Raw genomic sequence first — 21,000 nt, 5'->3', positions numbered from 1 at the left:
ATACTATACCTAGGTATTTGATGTGATTTACTGATTTTATTGTGTTACAGTCTATTTTGATTATTGGTTGTCTCTGCTTGAAAGGATTATTAAAAGTGATGTAGTTGCACTTGTTAATTGACAGTTTTAGGCTTTGTGCCTCACAAAAGTTGCTGAATTGTGTCATTGCCTCATTAGCATTTGATTCTAGGTCTTTCCTTGTTTTGCCTGAGACAATGAAGCTGTAGTCATCTACAAAGGCTTGTGTTTTAACATGGTCGTGTTTGAACTGTTGTAAAAAGATATCCGCAAAGCCATAGTAGGGGTCCTGGGCAGGAGCCCTGTGGACAACCCTTGTAGATATCGACTTTAGTTATATCAGTTCCACCGTTGAACTCAACTGACCTGTGTGAGAGGTAACTGTTGATTATGTTTGTGAGCTGAGTCGGACAGTTTATAGAATTTAATCTGTGTATTATGTGTGTCCACTGTATGGAGTCAAAGGCGCCCTTGATGTCGACCGATATTAGGGATTTACAGTATTGCCGTTTACAATTTTTATTCTTTTTGGCTGTTTTGGCCTCGCTAACTGGCCAGTGTAAACACCGTGATAGCCTGGTCGGTAGGGTGCTGGGCCGATGTCCAAGAGGTCACGGGTTCGATCCTAGCCGGCCGAAGAATGAATATATGAAAATGGTAGTAAATGGTGACTGATGCACGTTAAATATGTCGTGTCTTAAAGTCCTCCATGTTCCCATAACAAATCAATACCTCTTGGGGTACCGATCTAGGAGTTCACTTGTCTTCTGAATTGGGTCCGAAATTACAAGGCTACGGCTGTTCAACGATTCAAAATAAAATAAACTACTTTTCAAAATAAAATAAAATGAGAAAATCACGAGCCGTGATTGCTCGAGATAGAGCGTTCGTCTTCCAATAATGCGAACCCAGGCGATACGAATTCCGCATCCGGCTTGCACCAGCCACAGTGCTGACGCGAAATATCCTCAGTGGATCATGGGATAGAGTCCCCTTGCCGTCAGGCTAACCGTGGGAGGTACTCGCGATCTTCCTCTCCGTGTAACGTAACTGCGGGTTAGCTCAAAGCCTCCTAGATAGGGTGTTCCAGCCGAAATATTGTTTCTACTCTCTAGTTATGATGTTACTCTCTGGGGGGTTAGATTTTAAGTAGACGAAGGTCGAAAAGAAAGACAGCGAACTGAGGTAGCCATTTAAACCGATTGCAAGCGACCTATTTGAAAAGTGTTCATCTTTGAAAAGCAAACCTTTTGAGAAGTAAGTTCACTTTTATCTTATTTAAATACATTTAAATGCTTCTTCTAATGTATTAGATATATTGTGATGTTTTAATCAAATTTAACATTTAAATTAAAATCGTATCGATTATAATCACACCCTGTAACAATGAGTAACTTATCGAAAAAATTGTTACGTACTAGATTTTATTCAAAATAAATTGTTCATTCCTTTTTAAGTTACTAAAATGCTAACTCCATCTTTTTATTTTGTATAAAGGTTACTAATATGATTTATTAGATAGATATTTTATAGATCACATAGTAATTGAGATTAGTTAAATAATTTTAGATTACATTAAATCTATTTTTTAGCTTTACATTGTGCAAATATTGGATTATTCGACGTTATATAGCATTTTTCTCTTTTTTGATGTGAAAAACCTGTAATTCTTATTTGTACAATATTTTTCATATTGTATATTTTATTGTTTGTAATATATTAAGTACAAACAAAATTTATAGTACATTTCTGTTGAATATCTTATTTATCAACATATCAATGACAATTAGTTATGTTAGTAAAAATTAGTTCTGCTTTGAAACATATACATGAGATTTTATGTCATACTTTATTACTAATCTTGCATGTAATATTGAAGATCAAGCAATAATACTTATCCATTTACCTATATGCTAAAATAATTTTTTATAAATTTTCGTATTCTTCTAATTTTAGTCTTGAATAATTAATTTTCAGATTTAAATTTTGAGAACACTGATTTTATACCTTCCTTTAAAACTTAATATGAGTTTTTAAAATTACATAACATCTTTATTTTGGTTTACAGTTTTAGTATTAAGTTGATTTTTTTATAATTATTTGACATTTAACTTAGTAACGAATAAATATCAATAATATTTACACAAGTACCTCTCAATTGATTTATATAAATTAAATGTATAAAATATTAAATGCTTGAATTTTTAATTTAAATTTTCAGTAATGAATAATTGTTATAGTTCCTTGTTTAATTCAAATTTTTAAAAATTCTTTGCCGCTTTAATTCGATTAAGTACATTAAAGCAAAGATGAAGTCATATTTTATTATTAAGTATTTTTTATTAAATATTTTTATTTGTTACCATTTATGTAGTATAGTAGGCAATGCTTGCTGCATCAATATTTACTAAGGTCTGGTACCTATAAATTGAATTATTTACACATGCATATAAAAACAATTGTTTTTATTTTTTTGTTTTCAGTTTTGAATTATTAGTACAATTTTTCTAATTTTCAATTCTTGAAACACAGATTACTCATATATACAAAATTTTAATTTATGTTCTTAAAATTATACTGTAGTTTTAGTTCTGATTTTCCATTAGGTTTGGTTTGAAACATTATATAAACATCAGGTCTTATTTAATTTTTAAGTATTTTCTATTGAGTATTTTCTTATTACGTAACATGTAAAATAAAAAGCAAGTATCTATCAGTGTGTATAAAAGTGTTTTAAACATCAAATTAATTGCTGTTTAATTTTTTTTATTAATTGCTGTTTAATTTTTATTTTAGTCTATTTCCAGTTTTCAAAAATTAAAAAATTTTCTGATCTTACCAACTTAAAACCTAATTTTATCTACATTTAAATTTTAAGCAGCTTTATTTTGATTTGCTTCTTAGTTTTGGTTTGAAGCATTTTGTAAACATAAATCTTATATTACTGTTTTGCTTTTCTTTTAATTACCTGACATTTTTTTAATAACATTAAAAAACAATAAAGTAACTGTTTCTAATACTTCAAATAATTTAAATACACTATAAAGCAAAACTAGAAATACATATAGTTTTAATTTTGTTTTACAAGCAAATATTTTTGAAATCTATATATACATTTTATGAAGACTAACACATATAATTGTACTATAAATGACAGTGAAAACAATAAAATAATTTTTTAATGAAAATAATAAAAGCTAATTTCAATAGATTAAACATAGCATATTATTTTATGATGTGCTATGACATTATGTATTTATTGCTAGATTTTTAAATATAGGTTTAATATTACTTTGCATCTTTAGTTTATTTCAAAACATTATGCGTATGAAGTCGTACATTTTTTTAAAACTTAGTCAACTTATAAAATGTTTTTCTTCAACTATTTTATGCCTTACATGCTATCAAGTGATATTATTTACTACACTAATATTCATAGGTGTAATTGTCTGTGTAAAAAATTAACAGATATTAAGCCGTAAGTTTAATTAAATAACAGTAATTCTGTTATTGTTGTTTTTACAATAAATAAGTAAATAATCTTTAAAATTTATTTTCTTTTCACTTGTGATAAATAAATCTCACTAAGAAAAGATATCACTGACTATAAAAGCTATTACTGGAACTAGTTTTGTTCATAATTTTGCATGAAATAAGAATGAAAGCAATAAGATATTTTTTCACCATTTTAGTTACAGAAAGTGATTATTTTCAAACAAATTATGTGACTAATTTGCCATGATATTTTGAATCTGTTTCATATACTTTTTTTTTATTTCTTACTTTTCAAGCATTAGCTTGAGCCATATGTTATAAATTTGCTAAAACTGTTCCTGAAATTATAATGATGATATTTAACTTATAATTTTAGATTTTTTTCAATTAGAAGTATATGAAATTGAGTTTTTTTTATTATTTTTTATTTGTTTTTTAAATTCATATCAAATTTGATATTTATTTGTTTGTAAATAAATGGAACATGCTATATCTATTTCTTTTGCAGATGCCACGATCATGTTGTGTACCTGGGTACCCTTCTAGTTACGAAGGAGAAGCATATACAAATATCACTAGCTTCCCAAAAGATTTAGAAAGAAGGAATCAATGGGAGAAATTCTCTCATCGAAAAGACTTTCAAGTTACTGATTCTACAGTTATCTGTTCTAAGTACTTTGAAGAACGCTTTATTGAAAGAGAGCATAAAGCAGTACGAGCAGATGGTTCGATACTTGTTGTACCTCGAAAGAGCACAGACTTCTGATGCATTCCCTCTATTCTCCCAAATTTACCTATCATTACTTAACTAAGGAATTAAGGCCCCCAAAAAGAAAAGCACCAGAAGAAAGAATTATTGCTCTTGAAAAAAGAAGGGAAGAAGAATTTAAGCAATGGTCTGCTGATGACAAAATTAAATATTATGAAGATTTTATATGATATTTTGAAAAGAAGCTGCCAGACCAGTGGATTGCCATTCATAAAAAAGATAATATTTCCATTTTTATTTATGAGTATTGCATTTTTTAATATTGGTAGTACAAAAATCTTTATTTTTGTACAGTTTATTAGCATTATTGTGAATAAAAACTTTTCCAATCTTCAGTATATTTGTATGGGTTTAATTTTAAGAAATATTTACTTCAGATTGTTTATAGTTTGAGCAGGAAAAGATTACATTATGTATTATTAACAGCATGTAGTATTTTTTAATTGAAACTTATTCTTTACATAATAATGATGTGGAAAGAAAATAAAGCAATATAATTTTCTGTGCAAAAATTGAATCATAAAATAAAGTAATCTTTAGTTGCATTATTTACAAAATTTTAAAAAAAAAATTCTCCAGTTTAAAGTGGATTATGAAAAATATAACATTTTCAATCAACAGATATAAATTATAAATGGATGACAGTAAAAAATAATCGATAGCTTTATTTTCCTAAAAACGATTAATATGTTTTAAGATCATAAGAATGTTAAATAATGAAGTGAAGTTCATTTGAATTATCACTTTCAATTCAGATCTTAAAAAAACTATTCTGACATGCAAGGGAGACCTAAAATTATTAATCTGAAGAGAAGAAAAAGCAAGACATTCTTTTCTACCATGTTACCCACTTGTTCGTGACGTCACAATTCTTACTTGAAGGCTTGTTCACCCTATCTAAGAGTCATGGGTTAGCTCCATCAAAATGTCCTCCACAAGGGCACACCCAATGGAGAAAGCACCCGGGCTTTTAAGAAAGGAAAATCGAAAATAAGCGCATTTAAGCACTTTTTGAAAAAGCTAAGCACCATGCTGGTAAGATCCTTAAAGAATGAAAGTTGAGGATATACAAGATTCAAGTAAGTGTTAAAGTTATATTTGAGGTTTTTTTTTTTTTTTGGAGAAAATTTTGAAAATATAGTCGAAACAGGAAAATTGGTACTTACTAAAAATGAAGTGCATTTTTCACAAAGTTCAGTCTCCCAACCCTTATCAGTAAATTCAAATAATATTCTCAAGAAGTCTCACACATGAATAAAGGGCGGGTACATCAAAGCACACTCCAGTTCACTAGAAAAGAGGAAATTAAAGAATAAATATAAAAACAGATATGAAAAATCAGAGAAATTAAATAACACAGTCAATACTCAATATCGTAGCTTGAGCAGAAATGATTGTTATAATGTGAGGTTGCTGTATCGTGAATGCACAAGAATACTGTCATAGCCAAAAAAAAATATTTGGGGGGATATATTTATCGACCATGTCAGCCTTCATTTTTGGAAAGGAACATCTCTTATATACTAGTGAATTGTAAATGTAATTTTGTAGCGGTCGACACAGTACTCCCCCTCCCCAGAATTATAGCTGTGACAGAATTCGATGAACGGATGCCAGTGGTTGATTCATTGCTGTTTTGTGAGAAGTCGGGAGAGCTGTATTAAGATCACCCCACTTTTTAGGGCTGATAGTGAGAGTTGTATTAAGTTCATGATCGTGGTCGCTCCTGTGTTGCCTTCAGCAGTAGAGTGAATACGTTGTGTGTAATCGAGACTGAGTAGCAACAGCTCGAGGTGGATATTGTAACAGTCACAAGTAGCAAGTCAACTGTTCAATTGTGGACCATCCATCGAAGTAGGCGTGTTCAAATTGAAGTGGGAGTTTCCTGTCCATGCAGGCATGTTCACATCACGCCCGAGTCCTCAATATGGGGATACATTTATCGATCATGTCAACCTTCATCTATGAACATGTACCCCAACGTAGAACCGAGGTAACACATTTTATTTACTAGTGAGTAGGAATTGTAATTTTGTGGTGGTAGACACACTACATTTCACTTTTATCATACTTTAGAAGCAGAAATATTTCGTACTAGGGCAACTTTTTCTTTTCATTAATATATCATAAAAGTGACAGTTAAAATAATACTTATATATGCTCTATAATACCTTAATATGCTCTGCCAGGGCTGCTATTATAGATAATTGACATACACCGAGTTAACTGAAAAGGCCAGATGTTTTAACCTCAAAAGAAACCACACAATTGGTCTGACATAGCACAAAAAGAGTGAATAAAATTTTTATATAAGAAAAGTATTACTGATACATTTATTGCATCCTTTAAAAATAGTCATAAGCATTGTAAATGACAATAAATTACCACCACCTAGGATAAGAATTAACACTTAATGTATACCTATTTTTATCATAGCCGGTCAAATAACCGTACTTTATGTTTCTTGATTGAATGTATGAAATGTGGACGTTAGGAAGGAAATAAATTAAAAAAAGCTTTATTATAATTAAACGAAATTATATATTGCAAATTTTTATGTATAACAAAGAATAAGAATTTTTAATTCATTGCTCATTTACATTGTACATTTTCCGCAAAAATATTTCTTCTAATCATTATTATTTCTATAATTCTTACAATTATTATTATAATTAATATTATTTCTTCTAAAAATTTGCGCTATCTTTGGCTACATCGCTATAAATCGCTATATTTCGACATTTTTCTGGGTAAAAACTAACAGTTAGTTAGAAATGAAGTAACGCCAACAAAATAAAATATAAGCTACTTACCAACACATTTAGTTTTTGCCACTATTTCTTATACAAAAATGCCAATCTAAGATTTTAGGTACTTCCTTGAAATTTGAATTCACAGTTATTGTGATTGAACTCACTACGCAATAGTCTTTGCAGAAATGTGCAACTCATCGAATGTAATACGTTGTGCACGCATTACATCGTAATTTCTGATTCGATAACCTTCGAAAGCAATAAATTGTTCTCCGGGTCAAATGACCGGTTGTGGGCGAAATAGGTATACGACAAGTATTATTCGAAACAAACAAAATATAAAAAAATAATAAACGAATATTTTAACTAACTGTATATAGTTGTTAGAAAAAGTCATGAAGTGCAAAAACGATGAGAGCATTTTCGATGCAAAAGCACTTTAACGGTCAATTGAACGGTTATGGTTAAGTGTTAAATCACGTCCTGAATATATACTGCGATGTGTTTTCTCGTTAATCGTATGCATATAAACCGCGATCCATTATTTTAAATCAAGTGAATGCAATTTTAAAATTCGTTTTACCTAGAAAGGAAAAAAATTTGAAATATGGAAGTTTTTTCAGTCAATAGAAAAAGCAGAACTTTCTAAGAATGACGGAATTTTTCTTTTACAGTCAAACCCCGCTATAGTGAACGTTCAAGGGACCGAAATTTCGGTTCACTTTAACGGGGTGTTCACTATATCCGTACTGCAAGCAATTTTAACTAATTTTTCCGAACTACTTCCTTTTATTACGCATTGTTTAATCAAATGACTAATAAAAAGAAATACAAATATAATTTTTAAAAAAAAACAATATGTAGCAACAAAAAAAGCGATAACTTTTATTTTTAATTACTCGTCACTTTGCGCACAAAAAAAATTTAGAGATGGCCTTTATTTAAGGATGAGTAACTGAGATAGAAGAAGCAAACAAGAAAAAAAAATGCTTATGGCTAAATTCCACTCAGTAGATGGTTTTGAAAATCGGTTTATGTATTTTATGTAAAAATTTCAAAATTACCAAAAAATGAAGAAACAATCAGTCGAAGACAGAAAAAAGTTCCTAATTTCCAATTTCCTCTCTTTTTTTTTTTGGTTCACTATATCCACAAAAAATAATATATGTGCATAGCAAGGCAAGGGAGCGAACATTTCGTTCACTATATTCAGAAGTTCACTATAAATTATGTTTACTATAGGGGGTTTGACTGTATTAATTTTTTAAAAAAAGCGGAAAAAACTAATCTTTATTATAACGGTGGTCTAACTAAATAACATTGGATGCAAATAAAATAAAATATGAAAAGAATACCTTGAATAAACTTTCATACCTTGATTTTACTGTTACTATAACTTTTTTCTAATGTATTCTAGGGTTGTAGGTCAACAAAGCTGTCAACAAAGGACGAGCAGCTGGGAAGGGAAACAAAATAAAAAGCTTAAAAAATATAAGTTACGTATTTAAGAAATATACAAATATGAAACAGAGTTTTCAATTACAATTATTGAAATAAATTTAACCTTTCTTCCAGCACTTTTACATTCCAGCTCATATTCTTCAAAGTTTTAAAACTTCTGATGAGTATACTTCCAAAGCTTCATTTAACTGATCAACCTATATGTGAAAATAAATGATTAATTAAAAAATATTTTAAATTTAACTGATGTAAATTAAAGTGAATACTACAGTCATTTGTACAATAACAACAGTTCACTTAGTAATAATTAATAGATTTTAGTTTATCAATTTAGTTGATAAACTAAACAGCCGGGGAAGAAATTCCGTCTTAATGGTTCCTGAGGGTGACTTCAAGTATCCTAATTAACCAGTTCAGACATTTCAAGTTACGAACTCAGACAAAATACAAATGCGTCCTTTTTCTGAATAGCCATATATTATATAACGTATATTCTAAACACAGGGTGCGTAGACAAATCTTTCAACAAAAAATAAGCACCTTTAAAGCACTATATACATTAACAAAATGCAAAATAAATTTCAAAGATTTTACACGATCATAATAATATAACTAGTTTCTGACAAAGAGCTCTTTTTCTTGACTATATTAGCCGTTATAAAATGATCAAGAAACTTTTAGGTTCGATATCAGAGGGCGGAAAATGAAGCCTGAAATTGAGAATATCTTGCAAAATGCAGCAGAGTTTCAAATGAGAGTGCAAGAATCTCTCCGAACCCAGCTCAGTCGACGCACATGCGGACTCGCAAGTATTTCATCAAACATGTAAAACGATTGACGCTTTTAAACGCCATGGACCAATGGTACGCCGAAATGTATTGTGGTTAAATGCATTGTGACAACGTTGAATAGAACAATGTGGAAAGCACGCTTTTGCATCATACGTGATGAAAATCGATATGGTAAAGAAGAAAAAAAATTTCATTTTCGAAAAGGGAAAATTAAGCACTTTTTAAAAACATCCAATACAAAAAGCACCTGTAAGGGTGTTTAAAAAAGAAACTCGAAAATAAGAACCTTTAAGCACTTTTTAAAAACGATACACGCAATGAAACATATTTCTGAATAAACATATATTATATAAGCATATATTACATACAATAAATATTTGTCAACAAATATTATTTCTATAAGCCATTGAGCCAGAACAAAATATCCCATTGGAACTTGTCCGTCACTGCAATATGACTTTCCCTTTATCATTTCTGGTTAGCAATTCAAGAATATTTTGAAAAATAGAAGCAACTCAAGAGAATTTTGAAGTTGAACATCACCAAAGTAACCATTTAGATTTTGGTAATTCGTTATGGGACGCCATTTTATGATTCCTCAATTTTATTCCATCAATTCTCAGCTTTCTATCTCGATCAAGTTCACATGTCTTTCTTATTTTTTTATTGATTCATTAATTCAACTATATTTAAAACAAAGTATTAAATGTTTGATTTAAATAAAAAAATTTATAATGTAATGTAAATTAGAAATTTTTAATTTTTTTCTCTCAAAGATGTTAAATAAACGATATTTAATTGGACAAAAAAGTTACTCACACTTATGATAATTTTTGTAATAATTTGGTAAATAAAGTGTTGAGTACAGGGAAAGTTAGATACAAACACGGCATGCAACAAGAAATTCGCTATTACGACAAATTTTCAAGTTACTAACAAAATTTTGTCATTGAAGATCTCAAAAACATTTACAGGAGTCTGTCCAGACATTTTGTAAAAGGTCCGTTTTTGTAAAATTGTGAAAAAATCACTCGTAATTTGTGAATATAAAATAAACGTTAAGTCACATTCTTTCAACCAGGATCCTGCTTTTATGATTTTGTGCAAATAGGGTCCTGTTAATGCGAAAAACTTTTTCAAAGAGTTTTTAAATTGTAAATAGATACAAGATTATGCCCAACACTGTAAAACTATAATTAAAAAAAATTAAATTTTCAAAAATAAACAGCAATTGCTGCTTCTAAATTAGAGATGCAACATACAAATATTTGGTATTTAGCCGATACTGCTGAACGCAGAATATTCATTTCGGACGAATATAGAAAGAAGCGTCTGCCGAAGACAAAACTTAATTTGCTTACATCCATCTTTATTTTTTTCCCTTGGGAAGGGTTTATTCGATTAACAAAACAATAACGAAGATAAACAAATTTGTGAAGGGTCCGATTAAAAGAAAGATCATTTTGTAAATGGTCCGTTAGCGGACCCAAATTTCTTCTAAACAGACACTTGATTTATATAAAAATTTAAAAATTTTAATCTTACCACTGTAGAAATTTGTAAGCCCAACAAACAATTTCGGCTCTACCTTCATCGATTAAAAGGAAATGGCTAAAACTAACTTTCGTCAAACATTATTCTTCTCTGTCTTCGAACATCATCGGCAAAAAAATTTAATTTAGTCTACTAATCCATTAAAATTATGGCCAAAACAAATTTCAGCAACCTTTCCCCTTCTAAAAACCACAATTGTAAATGACATTGTCGATATCTACTCTCCCCACAAAACCTTCAACTGTAAACGAACATGACTCAGCGAAAGATGTTCTGCACGATCTCATCACGTAAATTGTACCTTCCTTTTTCTTCTGTGAGCGAAGTGTTACGTTATCTTAACATGCTTAAGGTATGGTGCCATAGGTAGATGCTGATTCTATGGATTGCATCTTTCAGTAAGATGGAGCACCCTCTCACTGGGGTACGATGGTTAGCACATTTTTTATCAACATCTTCTAAGAGTTGAATCGGTCGAAGCGGAGATGTCGACGATGTCTTCTACTCTTGGCCACCGAGATCTCCGGACTTGATACCCTGCAATTTCTATCTATGGGTTATGTGAAAGACGGATGTATGTGCTTCCCACGCTCAAAACAATGGAAGAACTCAAAGAACACGCGATTGAGTCGGCGACTGCAAAAATGCGTCAAAATGTATGGTGTGGAATGGATTACCGCCTAGATCAGGGGTCCCCAAACTTTTTGTACCTAAGAGCAAATACCAGAATATCGATCGAATGGCGGTGACCATTTATTTTTCAAGATAAATTTATAATTGATAGACATAGGTAATAATACACACTACATATAATGCAGAAAAAATTTAATTTTAAAAATAAATTTACCTCGTGAATATAAAGAGTATTCATATTCTTGTGTAAAATAAATTATTGCTAAATTGCTTTTAAAACATACGAAGCATAAAAATTATTTATAAAATATATAAAATACAGTTAATGTTATCTTAATTGCAGTTCACTGGCCAGCGCTTCATAATTGGGAGAATATGATGAAATTCCTGCTCGCAGGCAATCGTCAATTTGTTCATCTGTAAGTCGGGATCTATATTTTGAGTTTATGACATTCATTGTCGAAAACAATGATTCAAACAAGTATGTGGAACCTAAAAACGACTTTATTTTATATGCTGCTGTGACAATCGAAACCCCTGCCAACGCCATCTATGAACACTAAAGAGACTCAAATAGAGCAGTTCTAAGTTAGTTTAACCCCATCTCTCGAACCGAAAGCATGTAGGTTTCGAATTTCCCCCACATAAGTTTTGTTTTCTCCTTGAATGTATTAATGCTTTATTTTGTGACTTGTAACTTACAATTTCATGCCCTTTGTCCCATTAAAATTCCTTAATCACACCGTTGATCAGAATTCTTTAAGTCGCATGGCACCATGCTGCTCCTTTTAAGAATGGAATTTATTTCTGTCAACTACATATATTACAGAATTTCTCATCTGATATAATAGTTTTGCGGATAATGTCATCCTGAAGATCAAAAACTTTTCCCTTCTTCTCGCCTTACTTGAAGAAATTCTGAAATGCACAGGTATGTTGCTATTACGATATGTTTATTTGGTTAGTGAAAGAATTTACAAAAAAAGGTGATCAAAGGCTCGATTATATTAAATTGTTGAAAGCGCTTTTTAAATTGAGCTTGAAGCGTTGATAAGCCAATTTCACTGTCACCTATCATTTTTTCATGTTTGGAAAGTACCGAAGAGAATTCATTTTCAAATGTGATATACACAAAAATAACTTATCTCTGAATGAGCCCCTGTCATTCTTGCTATATGTTTGTCCTTTCTCTGCAGCTCCAAATTTTAAATTACTTAGTTTTTCCATCATGTCGGTTAGGAGAGATAAATCTGCGAGGGATCTCTTAGCTCTAAAAATATTTGATTTTTTATTTCTTCAATTAAATGTAGAAATCTATCAAGTACTTTGCCTTTACTGAGCCAGAGTACTTCAGTATGCATTTGCATAGAATTTTAAGGGAAAATGGAATTACTTTATCGTTGGGCACAAGCAGCGAGCTCACCTAGATCGATCGAAGGGCGCCATAGTGCCCGCGAGCATAGGGTTGGGGACCCCTGGCCTAGATATTGTCCGTGTGACCAATTGAAGTCCTATAGAAAATCTGTGACTCAAGTATACAAAATTTTGAAGTTACTTCTATATTTTGTGTAATGTTTATCGATAAATCCTTTTTCTTTATATAGTTAGAGCCGTTTGTAATCGCTATATTTATTTTGAAGTACACTGTATATTTGAAGATCCTACAATTGCTGAAGCATAGTAAAATTCTTACCAGAACTAGTGGTGTATCACAAAATACCAATGAAGTCAATGTCATGACTCCTTACGAAGACCAATACAAACTCTCCTGCAAAATGCAAAGAAAGAATAAGATTCCAAATGAAATTATCAACATTTCTAAAGAGACGTTATAAATCGAAAGAATCACTGTAAATTTATATAATGTCAATAAGAATTATTTATTTGATAGGGAAAAAAATATAATTAAATGAAGCACTTACACTCCCATACCTCTGATAACCAAAATTAGCACACTAAGAAAAACAAGTTTTAGTTAATTTATAGCATAAAATAAGAAGTATTAAAGATTTTTCTTCAATAGTTAGCCCGTAGTAATAAATCGTTCACCTAATAAAGTACTCTTCTAAGCCTACTGACCAAAAAAGGTCAAATCTAACTTTTGAGTTAGATAATTTTAATTTTGCCCTCAGACGTTAGGCTACTGAATAGATTTTTTAGCACACGTTAGTCCTGATAAATAGTGTTGACCCATCAAACTAAATAAAGCTAGAGTAAAATCAAGTTTCAATAACCGTTTGACTTAAAACCAATGCAATTTTTTTATATACGTAGCCCATGGTAGAAAATTTTCAATCCGAAATTTTCTCAAAATAATTTTTTAAAGAATCTATTGTGGTATTGTATTATAAAGAGCCTGGGTGCTAACTTTCGAACAAGAAAGCACAAATTTAAATTGTTCAACTAACCGTTAGCCCAGCAAGTATTTTCGTTAGTTAAAGCACCGAAAGAAGTCTAAAACAATTTATAAATTATATAATGAAACAATGAAAGCTAATTTATGATCCAAAAGCAGCGATATTTCTTTTAAGAGTTCAAGTATTACATAAAAACGTTAGTACTATGTTAGCCCATCAAAATTGTTTGTACGAAATTACCAATTTCTAGGCCATTATATGAAATCAGTAGCCCGAAAAAAAAATTTTTTTTTAGATCAAGGAGTTATGCCAAATAAATTTTTAGCTTACTTTTGATTTAGAAAAATTCATTTTAACTCCAAATAGGAGCGCATTGTGAGAATTTTCTGGTAGCCCCCCACCCGCCAAAAAAGTCATGTCAAGTTTTAGTTAGTTTATGATTTAGAAACTTTTGACTTTCGTTTTTATACTTTAACCCATAATAGGAAATTGCAGGCAGAATCAAAAAAAAAAAATTGTTAGAAAATCAATTTATCGAAAAATATGGCCTTTGTTTGTTAACTATAAACAAGCTTGAATTTTATCATAAAACGTTAGTTCATTGCAGAAAATCACTAGCTCAGAAAAATGTTTGACAACATACCAAAAAAAAGTTTTGACTCAGAAAATTTAAATTTCACTTTAGCTAGAATATTTAAATGTCGCTACCCAGGTAGCGAAAGGATATTATGTAACATTAGAAAGATGTAATATAATACTAAATTTGCTAGAAAACGCTAGTCTCCTGAATGCTATCTTCTAATATTATATCTCATATTATATAAGGTTAGATAGCGTCCAATCTAACATTAATCTATTTTATTACTTTTTTGTGAAAGGGCATCCCACATTATTAATAGATAAACCCTTATTTAAGAAAGAAAAAAAATTAATATTATTTAATATCGTTTTTAGCCAATGTAATTTCATGACAGAAAACGCAAAAAAAGATTTGCGGAAGTGTTAGTTTTGTTCGCGAACGATTCAAAACTGGAAAAACTTTTTCAACTGTTGAGTTGTAACTTCTTTAAGATTGTTAATATCGCCATTTAATTTGTGGTCGACAGCAAGAATGAATCGCTTCAATTTCAAAGTTATTTATAATCTAGCAATTTTTTTGTAAATTTTAATATTTTGTGTAACTATCATTGAAACTTATAAAGTAGTATCGTAAGTAATGCTTGTTGTTTTCTTAAAAATCAACTAGAAAAGTAATATAAAGTACTTAAATACATGATGTGTTAGAGATGATGTTGTAGAAACATTCAGTGTACTTAATAATCTTGACCGCTTAAACATAACAGTTAAGAATTAATTTAATGATCATGCATCTAATATTTAATAAAGTCAGTAATTTTATGATAGTGTTCTTTATTAACAATGAGTAGTTTGCGCTTAGTAGTAGACTTTTCTGTCAAAATGTATTGTCCAACAATAAATAATTATTGTAGTTAGTTGCTTGTAAAAACAATGTTTACTTGGTTATTCGCAGCTGGCAAAATTTCTCTGCAACAATGATAAAGAAAAAAAAATCTTTTCCGTAAACAAATATGCCATGATAAAATAATTATTAATTAATTGGCTACTTTTCAATTAAAACCATTACATTTTAGAATGTTTGAAACTTTATTCATAAGACGAACGCTATTGTTACTTTATTTAAATTTCCTGCTTAAGTTTTCGTTAATCCAAATACCAAAATAAGTTAAATACAGAACAAATGTCTGCTCATTTATGGTCAAGAAAACAGCTTGAAATTTGAAGAAGTTTGAAATTTGCCTTCAAACGTTAATTCATGGTAAGAAAACGTAAGCACTACGTTAGTGGAATAAACTTTTGTTAACCTTACCGTTTAAACCTTTTAACGATATTCTGATCTAATTACAAATTTAAATTTCGCATCTAAACACTAGTCCACTGAAGGAATTTGCTGGCCCAACAAGCAATTTCGGCTCTACAATCGTCAATTAAAAGAAACGGCCAAAACTAACTTTCGTCAAACCTTAAATTTAATTTAGACCACTAATTCATTAAAGTCATTGCCGAAACAAGTTTTAATAAACTTTTCCTTCTAAACCACTATAAAATAGATACAACGCAAAAGTAAATGAAGTTGTTGGCATACCAACTAAAAATGAGTAACATGCAAAACAATGTTTAGTTTACTTTTGACCTAGAAAGTGTAATGTTTCATTTTAATGATAGTGCTCTGTAAGAAATCTTAATTCCACGTTGGTTTGATAAAATTTATAGTCTGGAGTTCTTTTTATCTTTCAGAATTTACACATTCGTGTTTGCCAAGGCATTTGAAAAGTTATAGACGAAGACTGTTCTGAATTTTTCTTTGCCTTTCAAGTTCACGGAATTTTTAATTTTATTTTATATCCGTCGTTGAACAGTCGACCCAATTTGTTTGTGACTACTATTGTTCAACTCCGTAGCCTTGTAATTTCATAGACGAAGGTTGTCGATATCTACTCTCCCCACTTTGGTAAACTTCGGACGTGATGTGAACACGCCTACCATGACAGAAACTCCCACTTCGATTTTTACACGCCTACTTCGATAGATTAAACAATCAACTTGCTATTTGTGACTGAGACCGTATCCACCTCCTTGAGTTGTTGCTACTCAGTCTGTATCACACGCAACGTCGGCCTGCAAACACTCGACTGCTAATGGCAACACAGGAGCAGCCACGACCGTGAACTTAATACAGCTCTCACGATCAACAAAAAGTACGGTGATTTTAATACAGCTTTTAAGACAGCAATGAATCAACTAGTGGTATACGTTCATCGAATTCTATCACAGATATAATTCTGGTGGGAGAGTACTGTAGTGTATCACTACAGAAATATAATTCCAATTCATTAATGTATAAGACATATTGACTCGATTCTATTTTGGGGTGACTTTTCCTAGACGAAGGTTGACATTGACGATATCTACTCTCCCCACGTTATGCTTATATTACTTTTAAGTGCGTGATTGTCTTTACTTAATCTCTTACTCATTTAATGCATCCTATGCCTCAAGTTATACTGGGCAATTTAAAATGAATATAGCGATTACAAAAAGCTATAACTATTTAATAAAAAATAATTTATCGCTAAGATTAACATAGAATGTAGATGGAACATCAAAATTTCTTGATGTAAGGCGCAGGCGCAGTGAAGCGGAATCCTAAGCATGCGCGAGTTTATTAATAAGAATGATCAGTCCCGTGTAGAAGGCATGCTGCGTGTTAGAATTTAAAAAATTTCATTCTGTTATCACAGTGCAGAGAAGATTTCGTCATCGTTATAAAATAGGAACAACATACGCAGATGGCATGGGATGTTTTATTTTATATTATAACTGTCGTTGAACAGCCGACCCAATTTTTGGGTTTACGACTACAAATATTCAACTCCGTAGCCTTGTCATTTTGAACCCAATCCCGAAGGCAAGGAAACTCCTGGATCAAGTATTGGCAAACATTTGCCTTCGTGGAGGACATTTCGATGGAACTAACCCGCATTTGCGTGGAGAGGAAGACCACTAGAACCTCCCACGGTTACCCTAACGACAAATGGACACTAACCCATGATCCGCCTACCACTGAGGATATTTCACGTCAGCATTGCGGCTGGTGCAAGCCGGATGCGGAATTCGTAAACCGTTACAAATTGACGATCTTTGTAGTTTTATAGCTAAATGCTCTAAATGAATTTTAAAATTCCCAAAAGTATGTAGAGTGCTTATGTTACTTTTTCCTTACTGAGATGTTCCATTAATTGTATTAAATGATTCAATAAATGTATTACATCTATTTTTAATACTCATATCAAATGTTACAAAAATGATCAACGACAAGAAAAGATCATCGCTAGGATTCCAACCCGGTTCACCTTATTGGACAGCCGAACGCTCTATAACCTGAGTCATAACGGCTGGCATAGGATGTTTGAAGAAACGGGATGTTTGTAAAATAAAAAAAAGCAGTGGTTAATGTTGAAATAATTCTCCGCAAACAAGAACGAAACCCGCGAAAATCGGCGCTCGAAAGCAGTTACAAAACAGCGGTGTGGCGCGTTTTTAGACAGAGCCTGCAAACGAAACCGTACTGGATTCAACTGCTACAGCAATTGAAGTAGGAAAATTACGGCAAACGTATGAAGGATTATGCTGAAAGCATGGAGAATGAAACAACGGCTGATCGTTTCATTTTTAGAGATGAAGAAACCTTCCACATAAGTTGGGTGGTTAACCGGCACAACAGTCAAATATGGGGTACGAAGAGGCCTTCCACTGTAATTGAACATGACTCAGCTAAAGGTAAGATGTTCTGCACGATGTCATCACGTTAATTGTACCTTCCTTTTTCTTCTGTGAGCGAAGTGTTACGTTATCTTGTTGTTGTTGTTGCTTATCCTCTAATTGTCTGACGAGGTCAGACAAGATCCAGTAAGTTGTTGACTCTCAAAAAGTCGATTACAAGAAGTGGAGAAGTATATAAGTCCTCCTTGGAAAGGCCCAAGCAGTCGAGGATATGTTCTGCTGAGGCCTGCTGGGCTTCACATTTAGAGCAGACTGCATAAGTCTTTTTTCCTTATGCTTAAGGTATGCATAATTAGTATGCATCTTAACATGCTTAAGGTATGGTGCCACATGCTGATTCGACGGATTACATCTTTCAGTAAGATGGAGCACCCTCACACTGGGGTACGATGGTTCGCACACTTTTAAATCAACATTTTCTAAACCCTTGAATCGTTCAAGGTGGAGATGGCGACGATGTCTTCTGATCTTGGCCACCAAGATCTCCGGACTTGATACCCTGCGATTTCCATCTATGTGGTCCCATGTATGTGCGCCCCATGCCCAAAAACAATTGAAGAACTCAAATAACGCGCGATTGCGTCGGCGACTGAACAAATGCGTTAGAATGTATGACGTGAAATGGACTACTGCCTAGACATGGTCCGTCTGCCAATTGAAGTCACATAGAAAATCTGTCACGCATTTATACAAAATTTTGAAGTTCCTTCTACATTCTGAGTAAATCCTTTTTCAATTAATAGTTATAGCCGGTTGTAATCGTTATATTCATTTTGAATTACCCTACATATTTGAAAATCCTAAAATTGCTGAAGCATAATGAAATTCTTACCAGAACTAGTGGTGTATCACAAAATACCGATGAAGTCAATCCTATGAATCTTCACGAAGTTCAATACAACATATCTGCAAAATGAAGAAAGAATAAGATTCCAAATTAAATTATAAACATTTCTAAAGAGACATATAAATAGATATAGACATTGTATAAATTAGCAGTGATTCTAAGTATTATTTATTTTATAGGAAAAAAAAAGTGATTAAATGAAGCACTTACACTCCCATACCTCTCTGAAAGCCAAAATTAGCCCACTAAGAAAAACAAGTTTTAGTTAATTTATAACATAAAATAAGAATTATTAAAATTTTCTTTTCGATGGTTAGCATTTAGTAATCAATCGTTAACCTAATAAATATTTTTGTTAGCCTATCGACCAAAAAAGGTCAAATCTAACTTTTGAGTTAGAGTGTTTAAATTTTAACTTCAGAAGTTAGTTTACTGAATAATTTTTAGCACACGTTAGTCCTAATAAATAGTATTGACCCATCAAACTAAATAAAACTAGAGCAAAATCAAGTTTTAATAACAGTTTGACTTAAAACCAATGCATTGTTTCGCATACGCAGTCCATAGTAGGAAATTTTCAGTTGGAAATTTTTTTCATAGTAGAAAATTTTTACTTGGTTATTCGCATCTGACAAAATTTCTCTACAACAATGAGAAAGATAAAAATAATTTTCTGTAAACAAATATGCCATGATAAAATAATTATTAATTAGTCAGCTTATTTTCAGTTAAAGCCATTACATTTTAGAATGTTTGAAATTTTATTCACAAGACGAACACTATTGTTTCTTAATTTAAATTTCCTGTTTTATTGTGAAATAACGAGTTAAAGATCTTTCTTTCCTTGAATACAGACTGATTTTTGATGCATATTTATTTATATTAATTTGTAAATAATAGAATATGATTAAAAAATAAGCAATAATATGGTCTATTCCAAGTGTGTTAAAGTTGAATGAAAACGAGTTGCAATTTTTATTCAGGAAGTTTGAAAATAAGTATGAACATTTCCTATTGGCTCTATGAGCTTATACAATGTAACAAAATATTTAGATAGTTAAGCGCCATACTGTATCTTTAAAAATTTTTAAAAAAGCATTGAACTTGAGATTTTTTGTATCAGTATATGCTCGAATGTTCACTTCAAATAAAAAGGGCTTAAATATTTTGTACTATAATTTTGTTTTAAAGAGAAAGAATAAAATTTTTACTTGACAGTGGTTAAATTAAACGCTTTTAGCTAATCACCTTCCTTCTGTTACGTTTTTCGATTCTTGTGTGGTGATACCGTGATTTTTTGGCGCAATATATACGGAAATCTACCCTTTGAATTTAATTATAAAGGATATCACAATTTCTTAAAGATATTTTCGAACTAAATAATCAAAATTTTAAAAAATATTCAATTCTTAATAGTTTTAAATGTAGCGTGTTTTCAATGTAAAGTTTTACTTTCTATTTTCTAGTAAAATGTTAGCTTCGTCTGCCAGATTTACAAACGAATCTGCCAGAAAAGAATAATTAATTTTGAGATGTGCTGCTGGACACTGCAGATGGAAAATAACACTCTGGTAGAAAATTGGGGGTGGTTAGTTTGATCCTGACAGAAAACGGAGCTACTGATGTGTATTTGCAGCAAGGCGCACTTTAAATCTCTCGTAGCTCAAAGTCCTGTTATTGGTTGTTGTGTAGAAGTTAGAAGAAAGGCGCATGCCTGTGTGATTTCATTCCAAGTGAACAATAACTTGCATTGGCAGAATAAAACTGTATGAAATTGCTTCGGAAAGCTTTATCACTTAAAAATAATAATAAAATAAAAGCACAGTGTCTAACTGATGTCATTGACAGTAGGCAGATATGATATATTCATTAGTAAAACTTAATAACATATATTGTTTGAAATTTTTTTATAGTGATGCTTAAGTACTATGAAAACAGATATATTCAAAATTTGGTTACT

General features: G+C 31.2%; 1 protein-coding gene across 3 annotated transcripts in view; it reads right to left on the bottom strand.

Annotated features, from left to right (window-relative positions):
* LOC147806619 (coatomer subunit gamma-1-like) overlaps window positions 1-19,100 on the bottom strand; it is a 56,814-nt gene extending 37,714 nt beyond the window's left edge. For all 3 annotated transcript variants that reach the window (XM_087169559.1, XM_087169558.1, XM_087169563.1), the window contains exons 1-4: window positions 19,026-19,100; window positions 13,168-13,242; window positions 8,391-8,693; window positions 5,449-5,572 (exon numbers count right to left, since the gene is read on the bottom strand). The gene's annotated coding sequence lies outside the window, so the exon portion shown is untranslated. The remainder of the gene's footprint in view (window positions 1-5,448; window positions 5,573-8,390; window positions 8,694-13,167; window positions 13,243-19,025) is intronic.
* Window positions 19,101-21,000: the final 1,900 nt, after the last annotated feature.

Source organism: Parasteatoda tepidariorum, chromosome 8 (genome assembly GCF_982258835.1).
Source record: "Parasteatoda tepidariorum strain Cologne lab strain chromosome 8, Ptep-v5.0, whole genome shotgun sequence".
In the NCBI taxonomy this organism is placed as follows: domain Eukaryota; kingdom Metazoa; phylum Arthropoda; class Arachnida; order Araneae; family Theridiidae; genus Parasteatoda; species Parasteatoda tepidariorum.
The sequence above is the reverse complement of the archived record's forward strand: the minus strand, read 5'-3'. Positions and strand labels throughout refer to the sequence as shown.